Below are 13,823 nucleotides of genomic sequence, written 5' to 3' on the forward strand. Positions count from 1 at the left end.
CCTTTGCTATGCAAATAACATGTGCAGAGCATCAAAAGGTATCAGGAGAGAGAAGACAAGAGGAGCAGGAAGGGCAGGAAAAGTTTTGTTGAAGTAGCCCTCGAGCTCACTGCCGGCCCCAAGCCAACTTCAATTGCAGCAGAAGAAAATTTTGGCAGCTTTCCTCAGAGGCAGAACAAACTGACGTCAGTCTGCAGATGTGCCTGGGCTGCGTCGGGTGCGCATGTGTCCTGGGTCGTCACGTGGAGGGGGAGGGGAAGTAGAGGTACAATCGGGGTATCCAACTACCAGCCATTCAGAAGGGCTTAGACAATGTCAACTTTTCCACCCTTTGAATGAGAGAAACTCTGGCCCTCTAACCTCTCTCCCGTAACCCACCCCGCCTATTTCCTCCTCCTCTAACCTCTTGCGCGGAGTCTTGTCTGGTTTGTTATTAAGGTTTCTTGGAAAAAGGAAAGGCACAGGGTGGGGGTAGCGGAATGGGTAGACTAATGTCACTGTTAGAATTTTTGGTGTCATTCTCTGACTGTTTGTTTTATTTTAATCTCTGCAATAGATATTTAAAAGCTATTCCTAAAATTTGTCATGTAAGGAGTCAGATCAGTAGAGCAAAATTTCAAGACTTAAAGACGAGTACAAAACGCCTGTGTGTTGAATATATACTTCAACCAGTGAAAACACCACCAAAAGAATAAAAACTAAACGAAATTGTGAACTGCACATTTTCCATGTGATTATCGACTTCAGGTTATGTGAAACTATAAAAGGAAAAGGGGGTGGGGAGTGTTGCATTATTTCCAGATGAGAGACTAGATGGTGTTTTAAACTGCAGCAGGGAAAGCCACAAGTGAGAAGGGTTTTTTTGTTGTTGTTGTTTTGTTTTTTGAGGGTTTTTTTTTTTTTTTGCTTGTTTGTAGTAAATTGAATGAAACTTCAATGATTGCTCAAAAGAAAACAAAGCCTAAATCAGCCCCCTAAAAAGATTGGGGGGGGGGCATCGAGGACACGGGAGCCCTGCTGAGATCTCAAGATAAACAAACAAAACATTAGAACCGGTTCTTCTAGCTTTCCAATTCCACCTCCCCCTCCACATCAGCTGCCAGTTCAGCCTTTAAAGATAAAATACCACCACGACGTAGCACTTTCACTTTCATTTACCAGGAGAAAGCCCCTGGCATTAAACCACAGAGAAAAAAATATGCCTACTGCGCTTTCCAAGTCCTAAGCAAGCAAACAATGTCTGGCGCGAGTATCGGAAACAGGAAGAAAATCGAAAATAGCTCAGGACAAATATTGCCTTTCAGCTGTGTAATCTGCTGCATCATTTATCTGTCTGTACCATGGAGTTGGGGGTTGGGAGTTTAAGAGTTGCCAAGGTTGGGGGAGGGGGAAATTGAGCCTTGAAATTCCAGTCTTTAATTAACACCCAGCCAATTTCCTATGGTCAGAACCAGAAAAAGAAATTGTACTTGAGAAATGTAAATAAAATAAGGAGGAGGCACGTTCTAAATACCAGTTCTTAAATTTCTAGCTTCTGTTAACGTTGTCCGTTTGATTTTTTTTCCTTCCTACACCAGAGGTGGTAGATGTAATTGTTCTGGAAAATGTTGAATGGTTTAAGAAGGCACAGGTGGGAACCTGGGACAATACAATGACTTCAATGATTCTTCAAGGGTTGGAAGGCCTTAACATTTGTCCAGGGGATACTCTCATTTTAACCCTGCTCTTCACTATCTGGCTCAGTGCACAGTAAAAGTGGAAATTGTTCTGTGGTTGGTACTGACAGTTTTAAATAAAGAATTCATTGAGGCATGTGTGTGCGCGCGCGCGCGCGCGCGCGCGTGTCTGTGTGTGTGTGTGTGTGTGTGTGTGTGTGTGTGTGTGTGTGTGTAATAGCGATTGTTAGACCTTCATAGCACACCAGTAAACACCAAAAAGTAAACGAGGCACAGAGCTACCTGTCTTTGCATAAAATCATCCATTAAATATATGAGACTCAACTTTCCTTAATGTTACAAACACTGGCCTAAGACGGATATAGCCAGCACAGAACAGTCAAGGTGTCACCTCCTATCACCTATATAATCTAGGAGAAAAGCTTTTACTCTCTGTTAAGTTCATTGCCCTAGGAAGTAGGTTTTTCAGTGAGAAGTAGACTTTGGCTAATTACTTATTCAAAGAGTGCCATCCTGTGTCTAAACAGAGTAATGAAACTATTCTAATTTTCCTTGCCTCTTTCAAATGCTGGAACTAAAACTTTAATGAGCAGGAGTGGATAATTATTAGTGCAAGAAATTGGATGTCCATTTAACTTTATATATGTTTTGGACATTTTAACTTTATTACAGAAAATATCAAATATAAAAAAATATATTATTACAATGATCCCCAACATAACCCAGTTTTAACAAGTATTGAATGAATTAGAACCTACCTTATTTACCCTATATTCTCATTATTCATCTGAATTATTATAACTGGATTAAAATATTATTATATCTGGATTAAAACAACCCCAATGGATTATTTTAAAACCAAGCCCAGACACTTCATTGACTTCACTAAGTACTCCAATATTTCTAAAATATGAGGACTACATTTTAAGCACCAGTACATTACTGTTACACTTAAAGCAATGATAATTTCTTTGAGTAACCAAGTAGCAATACTCAAATTTCTCCTCACAAAGTCATTATCTTTTTAATGGAATTAAAGGTATACATTGTACTATGCTATTATCTTCACACACAAACCTGTGTGTTCTGAGACAGTCTCCCTCAGGTTGCCAAACCCAGACACTATCCTTGAACTCATGGCAATCTCCTGCTTTAGCTTCAAACGTGCTAGAATTATAAACATGATGAAGAACACCTAAATTTGCTGCTCTATCTCTGATATCTACTTGTCCAGTAAACCTTGATTTCTTTTTTGTGAGATGCCTCCCATTGGACCAGAGTAGTCTATATAACATGGGCTGCAATCAAACTTGTAACTTCCCTGCATACGACTTTCAACAGCTAGTATTGTAGGCATGTACTATACTAGGTTCTATTAGTAAACCTTAGGTTAAATTAGAACACTAGTTACCCAGAGAAAAGTCAAGTTCTTGGTGCTGTGTTCTATCTGAAAGCTTTTTATGATGTAAATGTCTCCCTTTATATTATTTACATAATATTTATGGCATGTAAACTGATAGCCATCCATATACATGGTAAAAATGATTAAAACAAGCTACTTAAGTTTAGGGTGTGGTTTAATGATAGAATGTCTTAGTCAGGGTTTCTATTCCTGCACAAACATCATGACCAAGAAGCAAGTTGGGGAGGAAAGGGTTTATTGAGCTTACACTTCCACGTTGCAGTTCATCACTAAAGGAAGTCAGGACTGGAACTCAAGCAGGTCAGGAAGCAGGAGCTGATGCAGAGGCCATAGAGGGATGTTTCTTACTGGCTTGCTTCCCCTGGCTTGCTCAGCCTGCTCTCTTATAGAACTCAAGGGCACCAGCCCAAAGGTGGTACGACCCACAAGGGTCCCTCCCCACCTGATCACTAACTGAGAAAATGCCCCACAACTGGATCCCCTCCACAGTTGTGGCACCTCCACAACTGAAACTCCTTTCTCTGTGATAACTCCAGCCTGTGTCAAGTTGACACACGAAACTAGCCAGTACATAGAATGTTTGCCTAATATATAAGGCTCTAGATTTGATACTCAGGACAGCAAAAATAACAAAATTTAAAAGGCAAATCAAGATAGTTAGTATATGTATTAATGTACATACTTATGTTTCTTTTTGATAAAATATTATAAACCATTTGCTTAGGAATTTTCACGTATATAATACATTATTATCATAACCAGATCTCCTGAACTTATTAATTCTAACTGAAATATTGTGTATTTTGACCACATTTCTTTCAACCTGCATCCCCTAAAATCTCTTGAATCTGTAGGTTCTACCTCATTTCTCCATCCTATATTAATGTCTTGCCATCAGGTCTGCTGATGTAACTCACTAGTAGAACACTAAACCACATGTATGAAGCACTGGATTGAATCCTGAACACTACAGGAAACACTTGGGAGGCAGAAGCAGCTGGATCTGAGTTGAGAACAGCCTAGTCTACACACTGACTTCAAAGATGGCCAGGGATACACAAAAAAATCCTGTCACCCTCACCCCCAAAAGGAAAATACTTGTATCTACAAAATTATACATAATGACACCTTTCTATCTGTATTATTACATGTAATATTAAAATAAAGAATTAATTAGCCATTATTTCCCAATAATATCTCTCATTAAGTAAATAGACACAGATTAGTAGAAGGTATTTGTAAATTATAAAGGACTTTATTTAAAATACTAAAGTCTATAATCTCAGTAAGATATAATATGCAAATTTAGAATGGTAAACAATTTCCATTTGCTTGATATATATATTTTCCCATTCGTTTCTGTTACTCTTTCTAAGTTATTTTTGCTATAGATAGAGTTTTAGTATACTACAGTTAGGCTTTGCTTTCAGTCCTCAGAATATTAGTAATGATTACTATGTTCAATTTATATGTTTCTCTACTCTTTAGAACCTTTTATAACATGCAATGCTTTGTTCTTGCTTTGTAGGAATGCAGTACTCTTCATTAGGAGCAATACTATTTTCCCTGAGAACTAAGCATCCTTGTAAGCTCTAACTGAATAAAAATTATATTGTGGTGACATTTTCTAGAGATAGTCACACAGTCAACTCAGTTTGTCAAGATAACTGTACTGGTTAGTTTTATTCTGGGGGTTTTGTTTTGTCTAACTCAAAACCATTCAGTCATCAAGGAAAAAAAAAAACAACTTGATTTGGAAAATACACCCATCATACTGGCCTGTGGGAAGGCCTCTGGGACATTTTTATTTCATTTTCTTTTTCTTTCTTTCTTTTTCCAATGATGGTTGATGTGGAAGGACCCTTTGGATTGTGCCATTCCTGGGCAGGTGGTCCTGATGAGTATAAAAATGTAAACTGAGCAAGACAGGAAGAACACAGCAGTAAGCAGGGCTCTGCTTGAGTCCTTGCCTGCAGATTCCTGCCCTGCCTGAATTCCTACCTTGGCTTCCCTCAGTGATTTGGCAGTGAGCTGGTAGCATTAAGCCGATAAACTCTTTCCTCCACAGTTGATTTTGGTCATGGTCTTCATTGCAGTAACAGAAAGCAAAAGACAATAACCATAGTATGAATTCTTTTTTGAATATATACTTTTAAAAGTTCATTGGTATTTTGCCTGCCTGTATGTCTATATGAATGTCAGAAGACCTTGAACTGGAGTTGCAGACAGATGTAAGCTGTCATGTGGGTGCTGAGAATTGAACCCAGCTTCTCTGAAAGAGCAGCCAATGCTCATAACTAATGAGCAATCTAATCTCTCTAGCTTCAGTGAATTCTTTTCAAGTGCATACTTCCCAGTGAAGAGGACTATATTACTACAAAGAGCAAAATATTGCTTGTTATAAAAGATTTTAAAGAATAGTTAGTGCCTGTTTGGTTAAATGGCAACACCTACTGCTCTTCTGGCCTTCATTTGGCTATCTCATATTTTCTCCTGGAACATAGATATTCCTATGTTCCTAGGCTTCCTCCTTCTTCCAAGTGCATCTAGGCTCCTGGCCTATTGGGAGTGCTACCAAACTTCAAGGAGGTCTTTCCTGTCTCTTTACTAATCCTCTCTGAATAACCTCTTGAAGAGGCAGATACACATAGAAGTGTGTTTTACTGATTCCCTCAAAGTTTTCTAAAGACATAATACTGAGCATCTTTTCAGATGCATATTTGACATCTCTTCATATTTTTCTGTGATCTTCAACCTGATATTTTAACCAACTTTTACCCTCCAATTATTTTCTGTTTGTTTTACATTTTTGAAGCTATTCTGAGTATTTTCTCTTTCCATAAAAACTTAAGAGTTGGTTATCAGGATCTCAAAAATAACTTGCTAGGATTTTTATTGTTATGGAATTGGACCTATAGATAAAATAACAGTATAACTTCTTATTTATGAATATACGTCCATTTACTTAGATCTTGGATTTCTTTTATCATATGTTTGTGCTTTGTTTACACAAACATTTCACATATTTCATTAGGACTTATGACTTAGTTACTTTTCCTATAGTTCTGATAAAATACCCTGACAAAAGTAACTTAATGAACAAAGTTAATTGGCTCACAGTTTAAAGTCCATCATTTCAGAGAAATTACAGCAGCAGGAGGTTGAAGCAATGAGTCACACTGTATTCAGCCAAGAAGCAGAGAACAATGAATTCTTATGTTGAGATCACTGTCTCCTTTTTTATATAGTACAATACATCAGCCAGGTGCCACCCATCATGGATGGATCCTAACAGTTTAGTTCACCCTATAAGCTTGCCCTATAAGCTTGCCCAGAGGCCTTTCTCCCAGGTGATTCAAGATCTTACCAAGATAACAAAGGAGATTAATTAGCCATTGAATTTAAACCCCTTATCAATCTGACATACAAATGCATCATTTCAAGTCATAACCTTAGCCAGTCTGGTGGTCTACTTTAATTCTAGGACTCAGGAGGCAGAGGCACTCTGAATTTGAGGCCATTTGGATCTACATAGCAAGTAAGATTCTAATTCCTCCTATCTATACCCTCTCTATCTCTGTCTGTCTGTCTGTTTCTCTCTCTCTCTCTCTCTCTCTCTCTCTCTCTCTCACACACACACACACACACACACACACACACACATACACTTTTCACTCCTGGTTTGCAAAATCCTGTGTTTATTTAAAAATGCAGAATATTGGCCAACTTCGAAAGTCCCTCAAATCTTTATCAATTCCAACTGCTTAAGTCCAAAGTCCATATCTCATCTAAAACTCAAAGTAATCTCTTAACTGTGAGCTCTTGGGGTGGGGGATGGGGGACATACAATGACAGAGTAGTCATTCCTATCAAAAAATGCATGAATCAGGACATAGCAAGAAATAATCAGACCAAAATCCAGCAAGGCAAACAAATCCTGAAGTTCTATGTCTATCATCAGGGTTTTGTGATGAAATTAATTATGCTCCAAAGGATGAACATAGTTCTGCTTCTCTAGTCCTGCTACTTTTGTTGTCTCTATTCTACTGCAGCATTCCTGGAAGATGGTCCATGATTATAGCCATTTCCAACATCCTAGGGAGGTGAGGTCTGCTATTGCAATTTGGCTTCACTTTCACACAATAACTTCTAAAAGCCATCTTTGTAGGAACTCTGACCCTACCATACATTACCTTCTCTCAGTTCCTCTGAAAGCATTGTGAAAGACTTCATGGTCCACTCAGTCTTGCATCATCCATGCCTACTGTGGTGCTCTGAATGAAAACTATGCCTTATAGACTCAGTTGGTACACAGCTAGTAGCATTGTTTGGAAAGGCTCCGGAGCTATGGGTTGACTAGAAGTTTGTCACTGGGCGGAAAGCTTTTAGAGTATGTAGCCTGGCCTCTTGGACTGCACTACCAGTTTCTGTATGCTAACCATGGAAAAACACACTCCTTGGCTGTTAGTCGTTTTTTAAAAAGCAAATCAGTTTGGATCTTCACAAGATGGAGTATGCAGTGGATAGGATTTTATTGAAAATATGTTTATAAAAATAATTCATTTATTTTTATTTTATATGCATTTGTGCATTGCCTACTTGTATGACTGTGTGATGGTATCAGATCTGAGAGTTACAGACAAATATATCTCAAAATATCTTAATGAGCCAGTGCAATACAGATTTTTCTTCAGAGTTGTACTGGCTAGTTTTGTCAACTTGACACAAGACATCAGATAGGAAGGACCCTGATTAGAAAATGCCTCAGAAGGGGGCTGTAGAGATGGCTCGGTGGTTAAGTGTAAACATATATATATATATATATGTGTGTTGAAGAGCAGCTTTCCTGAGATGGCTTCTTCCCTCCAACATGTGGTATCCAGGGATTAAACTCAGGTTCTTGGGTTTGACAGTCCATACTTTTACTCATTGGCCCTCAGCTCCTCCTTTTTATAAGGTATAGGATCTCATTGCAAGCAACAGTGCCACTAATAGTGGTACATCAAATAATCTAATAGATATTTCCACAGGAATACATAGCATTGATGACTCTAGATTCCCAGGTCATTGAGAATAACCATCATATCATTTTAAATTTGAAATACTGATACAAGTTTTTTAAGCTTAAAATTCTAAGTATTTACTGATAATATAGAGGAAATTAAATTTTAGACATTATGAATTTATGTACTGTACAATCTAAGTATAAATGAATTTTGTTTCAAGGGTGTATTAGTTTGGGTTCTCTAGAGTCACAGAATGTATGGATAGTCTTTATATAGTTAGGGAATTTGTCAATGACTTACAGTCTATAGTCCAACTCCCAAACAATGATCAGCAGCAGCTGTGGATGGAAGTCCAAGGATCTAGCAGCTTCTCAGTCCCACGAAGCAAGCAGGCAAGGAAGAGTGAGAGAGAATCTTCCTTCTTCCAAAGTCCTTATATATCTCCAGCAGAGGGTGTAGCCCAGATTAAAGGCTGTAGGTCTCCAGTAGAGGGTGTGGCCCAGATTAAAGGTGTGTGCATCCATGCCTTTAATCCCAAATGATCTTAAACTCGGAGATCTCCTTGTCTTAGCCACTATGCTTCAAGGTCTCCATGCTAAGATCCGGGTCAGAAACTTATATCTCTGAGCCTCCAAATTAGGATCATAGGTGAGCCTTCCAATTCTAGATTGTAGTTCATTCCAGATATAGTCAAGTTGACAACCAGGAATAGCCACTACAAAGGGGTTTTCTTGATTCCTAGGATTTTTGTCTTATTGCATTTCTTTTTTTTTTTTTTTTAAGAGAAACCATTTTAATACCCGCAGCCTCACGATGGATTCTACTGTGTGTGGTATAGTCTAGTGTGACTTGCTTCCTATTTACTTCCACACACAGTGACTTTCAATGAGATGGTTACACTGAGCAGTGTATATTCTCTTAACAGTGCCAAGGATCCTGTTTTCAAACAGCTTTATCAACTGAAACATCCTCAAAGAGCCCTGTGAGGCATCTTGGCTAGGCCATTTGCTTATTCAGAAGGTGTCAGCCCACAGGCTGTTTGTGTTCACATCACAGCTTGGAAGTGATAAAGACTGCATGAGCAGCAGATCTTCCACAAACAGCCTTGCAGGCTGACTCTACTCCTGCAAAGTCAATGGAGCCACAAGACACTTCCTAATGGTGTCATTTGCTCAGGTTCTCCAGGGAGTTAAGGGAAGCACTGTCTGCACACAGTCTCTATCAGCAGCATGAGAGTTCCCTCTCCAGCCATGCTGTCACAGTGAGCCATCTATTGTCCCTACTGCAGAGTGCACAGAACGAAGATGTCCGCTCTCCTCATCAGACTTGCTAATAGCTTCATTTCCTGCCAAATAGATCAAACCATACTTTGAACCCTGGTGTATGCACATCTTCCTAGACAATACCAGCTCGATTTACAGCCTGTTCCTTCTGGTATTCCTCCAGCCGCATACGGGGCTGGAAGTAGATGGGGTAGAAGGCGGTGCAGATGAAGCCTCTGAATATGAGCGATAGGCGCAGGTTCCAGGCCAAGACCATGGTGAGAAAGGGGACATCAGGGCCGACAAAGGCCTGGCACTCTCAGAAACCCGATTCCCAGCCTCCTTTATAGCATTTTTATTAGGGTTTTACTGCTGTGAACAGATATCATGACCAAGACAAGTCTTATGACTACAACATTTAATTGGAGCTGGCTTACAGGTTTAGAAGTTCAGTCCAGTATCATCAAGGTGGGAACATAGCATATTCAGATAGGCATGGTACAGGAGGTGCTGAGAGTTCTATGTCTTCATCTGAAGGATGCTGGCAGAATACTCATGTCCAGGCAGGTAGGTCTAGGGTATTAAAGCCCACACCCACACCCACAATGACACATTAACTCCAACAAAGCCACAGTACCCAAATGAGGCCACACTGACAAATAGCTCCACTCCTTGAGCCAAGTAAATATAAACCATCACGTTACATTAAATATGATGCTGAATGAGAATGATGAGACACATTTGCAAAGCTCTGGATATTAGAAGAAACATCTACATTCTCATCATTAATTGCAAATGGTGCTTTTATTTCCTCAGATGATGGAATGAGATGAAAGCCATACCCAAACTGTTTGAATACACAACTTGGGTCAAGGGCAGGGCATCTCTGTCTCTATTCTATTCCTCAGAATGGAAGCTTCTACTCTACATATCACTTAATCCTCCAAGCTGACTAATTCAATCTAGCTTTTCTCTGTTTCTGACTGAATTGCTTGGCTTTGTACTAACTTTGGTAATATGTTCTAATCTCCTGGCTTTCTCATTCTCTGGATCATTCTATCTTTACCTGTTTCTGTAAAACTCTCCTAGTAAAACTGCCATATACACACAACATTCATCCTCTTTCAACCTGAACTGCCCTTAAGTAGCCTCTATCCTATTGTTTCACAGGTGGCAGAGGGAGGTACCTAACCTCCCAGGAGTGTGGAGAGTCAGAGAGCACAGGTAGGACCACCCCTGTTGCTCAGAGGAACCAGCCCAAAAACCTGAGGACACAAGAGCCCAGGAGCAGCCTGGGACAGGAGTCTTCCAATTTCTGTCTGCACCCAGAGCTGATCCTGGGCCAAAGAGCTACATACACAAATAACACAAGAGAGCTGGTCTCCCAGGAGTGTACACAGGTAAGACCGCCACCTCTCTTCAAATTCCTGGCCAAAGAAGGACCTGCCCAGAGCAATTAGGACACAGGAACCAAGTATCAGCTGGGAACAGGATCCTTCTGGTTTCTGTCTGTACACCTGACCTTACCCTGTATCACAGCTCTCCATACCTAAATGCCTCACAGAGAAAACAGGTCTCCCAGGAGTACAGATACATAGGCTTGAAGGACCGATAAGCCACAGTCAGAGACAGCAAGAGCAGCTAATATCAGAGATAACCAGATGGTAAAAGACAAACACAAGAATATTACCAACAGAAACCAAGGCAACATGGCATCATCTGAACACAGTTCTCCCACAACAGCAAGCCTTGAATACCCAAACAGACTGGAAAAACAAGATCTAGATTTAAAATCACATCTCATGATGCTGATAGAAGACTTCAAGAAGTACATAAATAACTCCCTTAAAGAATTACAGGAGAACATGGGGCAACAGGTAGAAGCCCTTATAGAGGAAACACAAAAATCCCTTAAAGAATTACAGGAAAACACAAAAAAAGTGAAAGAACTGAACAAAACCATCCAGGATCTAAAAATGGAAGTAGAAACAATAAAGAAATCACAAAGGAAGACAACTCTTGAGATAGAAAACCTTGTAAAGGAATCAGGAGTCACAGATGCAAGCATCAACAGAATACAAGAGATAGAAAAATCTCAGGTGCTAAAGATATCAAATGCAAAAAGCTTGTAAGCCAAAACATCCAGGAAATGCAAGACACAATGAGAATACAGATGATAGGTATAGAAGGGAGCAAAGATTTCCAACTTAAAGGGCCAGTAAATACCTTCAACAAAATTATAGAAGAAAACTATTATAACCTAAACAAAGAGATGCCAATGAACATCAAAGAAGCCTATATAACTCCAAACAGACTGGACCAGAATAGAAATTCCTCCCATCACATAATAATCAAAATACCAAATGTACCAAACAAAGAATATTAAAAACAGTAAAGGAAAAAGGTCAAGTAACATACAAAGGTAGACCTATCAGAATTACACCAGACTTCTTACCAGAGACGATGAAAGCTAGAAGATCCTGGGAAAATATACAGGACCCTAAGAGACCCTAAAAGAACACAAATGCCAGCCCAGACTGTTATACCCAGCAAAACTCTCAACTACCATAGATGAAGAATCCAAGATATTCCATGATAAAGCCAAATTTACACAATATCTTTCCACAACTCCAGCTCTACAAAGGATAATACATGGAAAACGCCAACACAAGAAGGGAAACTAAACCCTAGAAAAAGAAAGAAAGAAATCTTCTTTCAACAAACCCAAAAGAAGATAACCACACAAACATAAAAATAACATCAAAAATAAATGGAAGCAATAATCACTATTGCTTAATATCTCTTTTATTTATTTATTTATTGAAAAGGGAAATAAAAATACTTTATGATAAAAATTAAAGATTTACATGGAAAATATTTCAGATAAACACGTTAAAATTGACAATTTTCATAGAAAATTAAAGAGTAAAGTGGTAGACAATGTAAAACATTGCTAAATTAATTGAAATATGGGATAGAAACGTTGTATGATAGAATTGAAGATTTATGTGGAAAATATTTCTGATAAAATTGTAGAAAAATGTAGAAAAACATGTTAGAATTGAAGATTATCATGGAAATTTTTATATAGATATATAAAAGTAGTCCTAAGTTGATTGAAAGTGGAATTATAAACATTTTCTGATAAACTTGAAGATTTACATGGAAAATATTTCTGATAAAATTGAAGAAATATATTAAAAACATGTTAAAATTAAAGATTATCATGGAAATTATATAGATAAAATGATAGGCATAAAGATAATTCTAAGTTGATTGAAGGTGGAATTATAAACATTTTTCAGGTAACATTGAAGATTTACATGGAAAATATCTCAGTAAAATTCAAGAAATAAATAGACAAACACATTAAAATTGACTATTTCATAGAAAATTTTACATATAAAATGGTAGATATAAAACTTTCTAAATTAATTGGAGGTGTAATTAGAAACATTTATGATAAAAATCAAAGATTTACATTGAAAACATTTCTGATAAAATAGAGGAAGTGTATAGAAAGACATATTAAAATTGAATATTATCATGAAAAATAATGCAGATAAAATGGTAGACAAAAATTTACTAAATTAATTAAAAGGGGAATTATAAACATTTTCTGATAAAATTGAAGATTTACATGAGAAATATTTGTTAGTCTATATCTTTTTATTGGGGAGTTGAGTCCATTGTTGTTAAGAGATATTAGGGAATAGTGATTGTTGCTTACTGTTATTTTTGATGTTATTTTTATGTTTGTGTGGGTTATCTTCTTTTGGATTTGTTGGAAGAAGATTACTTTCTTGCTTTTTCTAGGGTGTAGTTTCCCTCCTTGTGTTGGCATTCTCCATCAATTATCCTTTGAAGGGATGGATTTGTGAACAGATATTGTGTAAATTTGGTTTTATCATGGAATATCTTGGTTTCTCCATCTATGATGATTGAGAGTTTTGCTGGGTATAATAGCTTGGGCTGGCATTTGTGTTCTTTTAGGGTCTGTATGAGGTCTGCCCAGGATCTTCTAGCTTTCATCGTCTCTGGTGAGAAGTCTGGTGTAATTCTGATAGGTCTGCCTTTATAAGTTACTTGCCCTTTTCCCCTTACTGCTTTTAATATTCTTTCGTTTAGTCAATTTGGTGTTTTGATTATTATGTGCTGGGAGGACCTTCTGTTCTGGTCCAGTCTGTTTGGAGTTCTGAAGGCTTCTTGTATGCTCATGGTCATCTCTTTCTCTAGGTTAGGGAAGTTTTCTTCTACAACTTTGTTGAAGATATTTACTGGGCCTTTAGGATGTAAATCCTCACTCCCATCTATACCTATAATACTTAGGTTTGGTCTTTTTATTGTGTCCTGGAGTTCCTGGATGTTTTGGGTTACCAGCTTTATGCATTTTGCATTTTCTCTGACTATTGAGTCAATGTTTTCTATGGTATCTTCAGCATCTGAGGTTCTTTCT

The 13,823-nt window shown here is 38.1% G+C and overlaps 1 pseudogene; it reads right to left on the minus strand.

Annotated features, from left to right (window-relative positions):
* Nucleotides 1-9,443: 9,443 nt before the first annotated feature.
* Nucleotides 9,444-9,644, minus strand: LOC127667053 (small integral membrane protein 20-like; annotated as a pseudogene).
* Nucleotides 9,645-13,823: the final 4,179 nt, after the last annotated feature.

The sequence above is a fragment of the Apodemus sylvaticus genome, chromosome 16, assembly GCF_947179515.1.
Source record: "Apodemus sylvaticus chromosome 16, mApoSyl1.1, whole genome shotgun sequence".
Lineage (NCBI taxonomy): Eukaryota > Metazoa > Chordata > Mammalia > Rodentia > Muridae > Apodemus > Apodemus sylvaticus.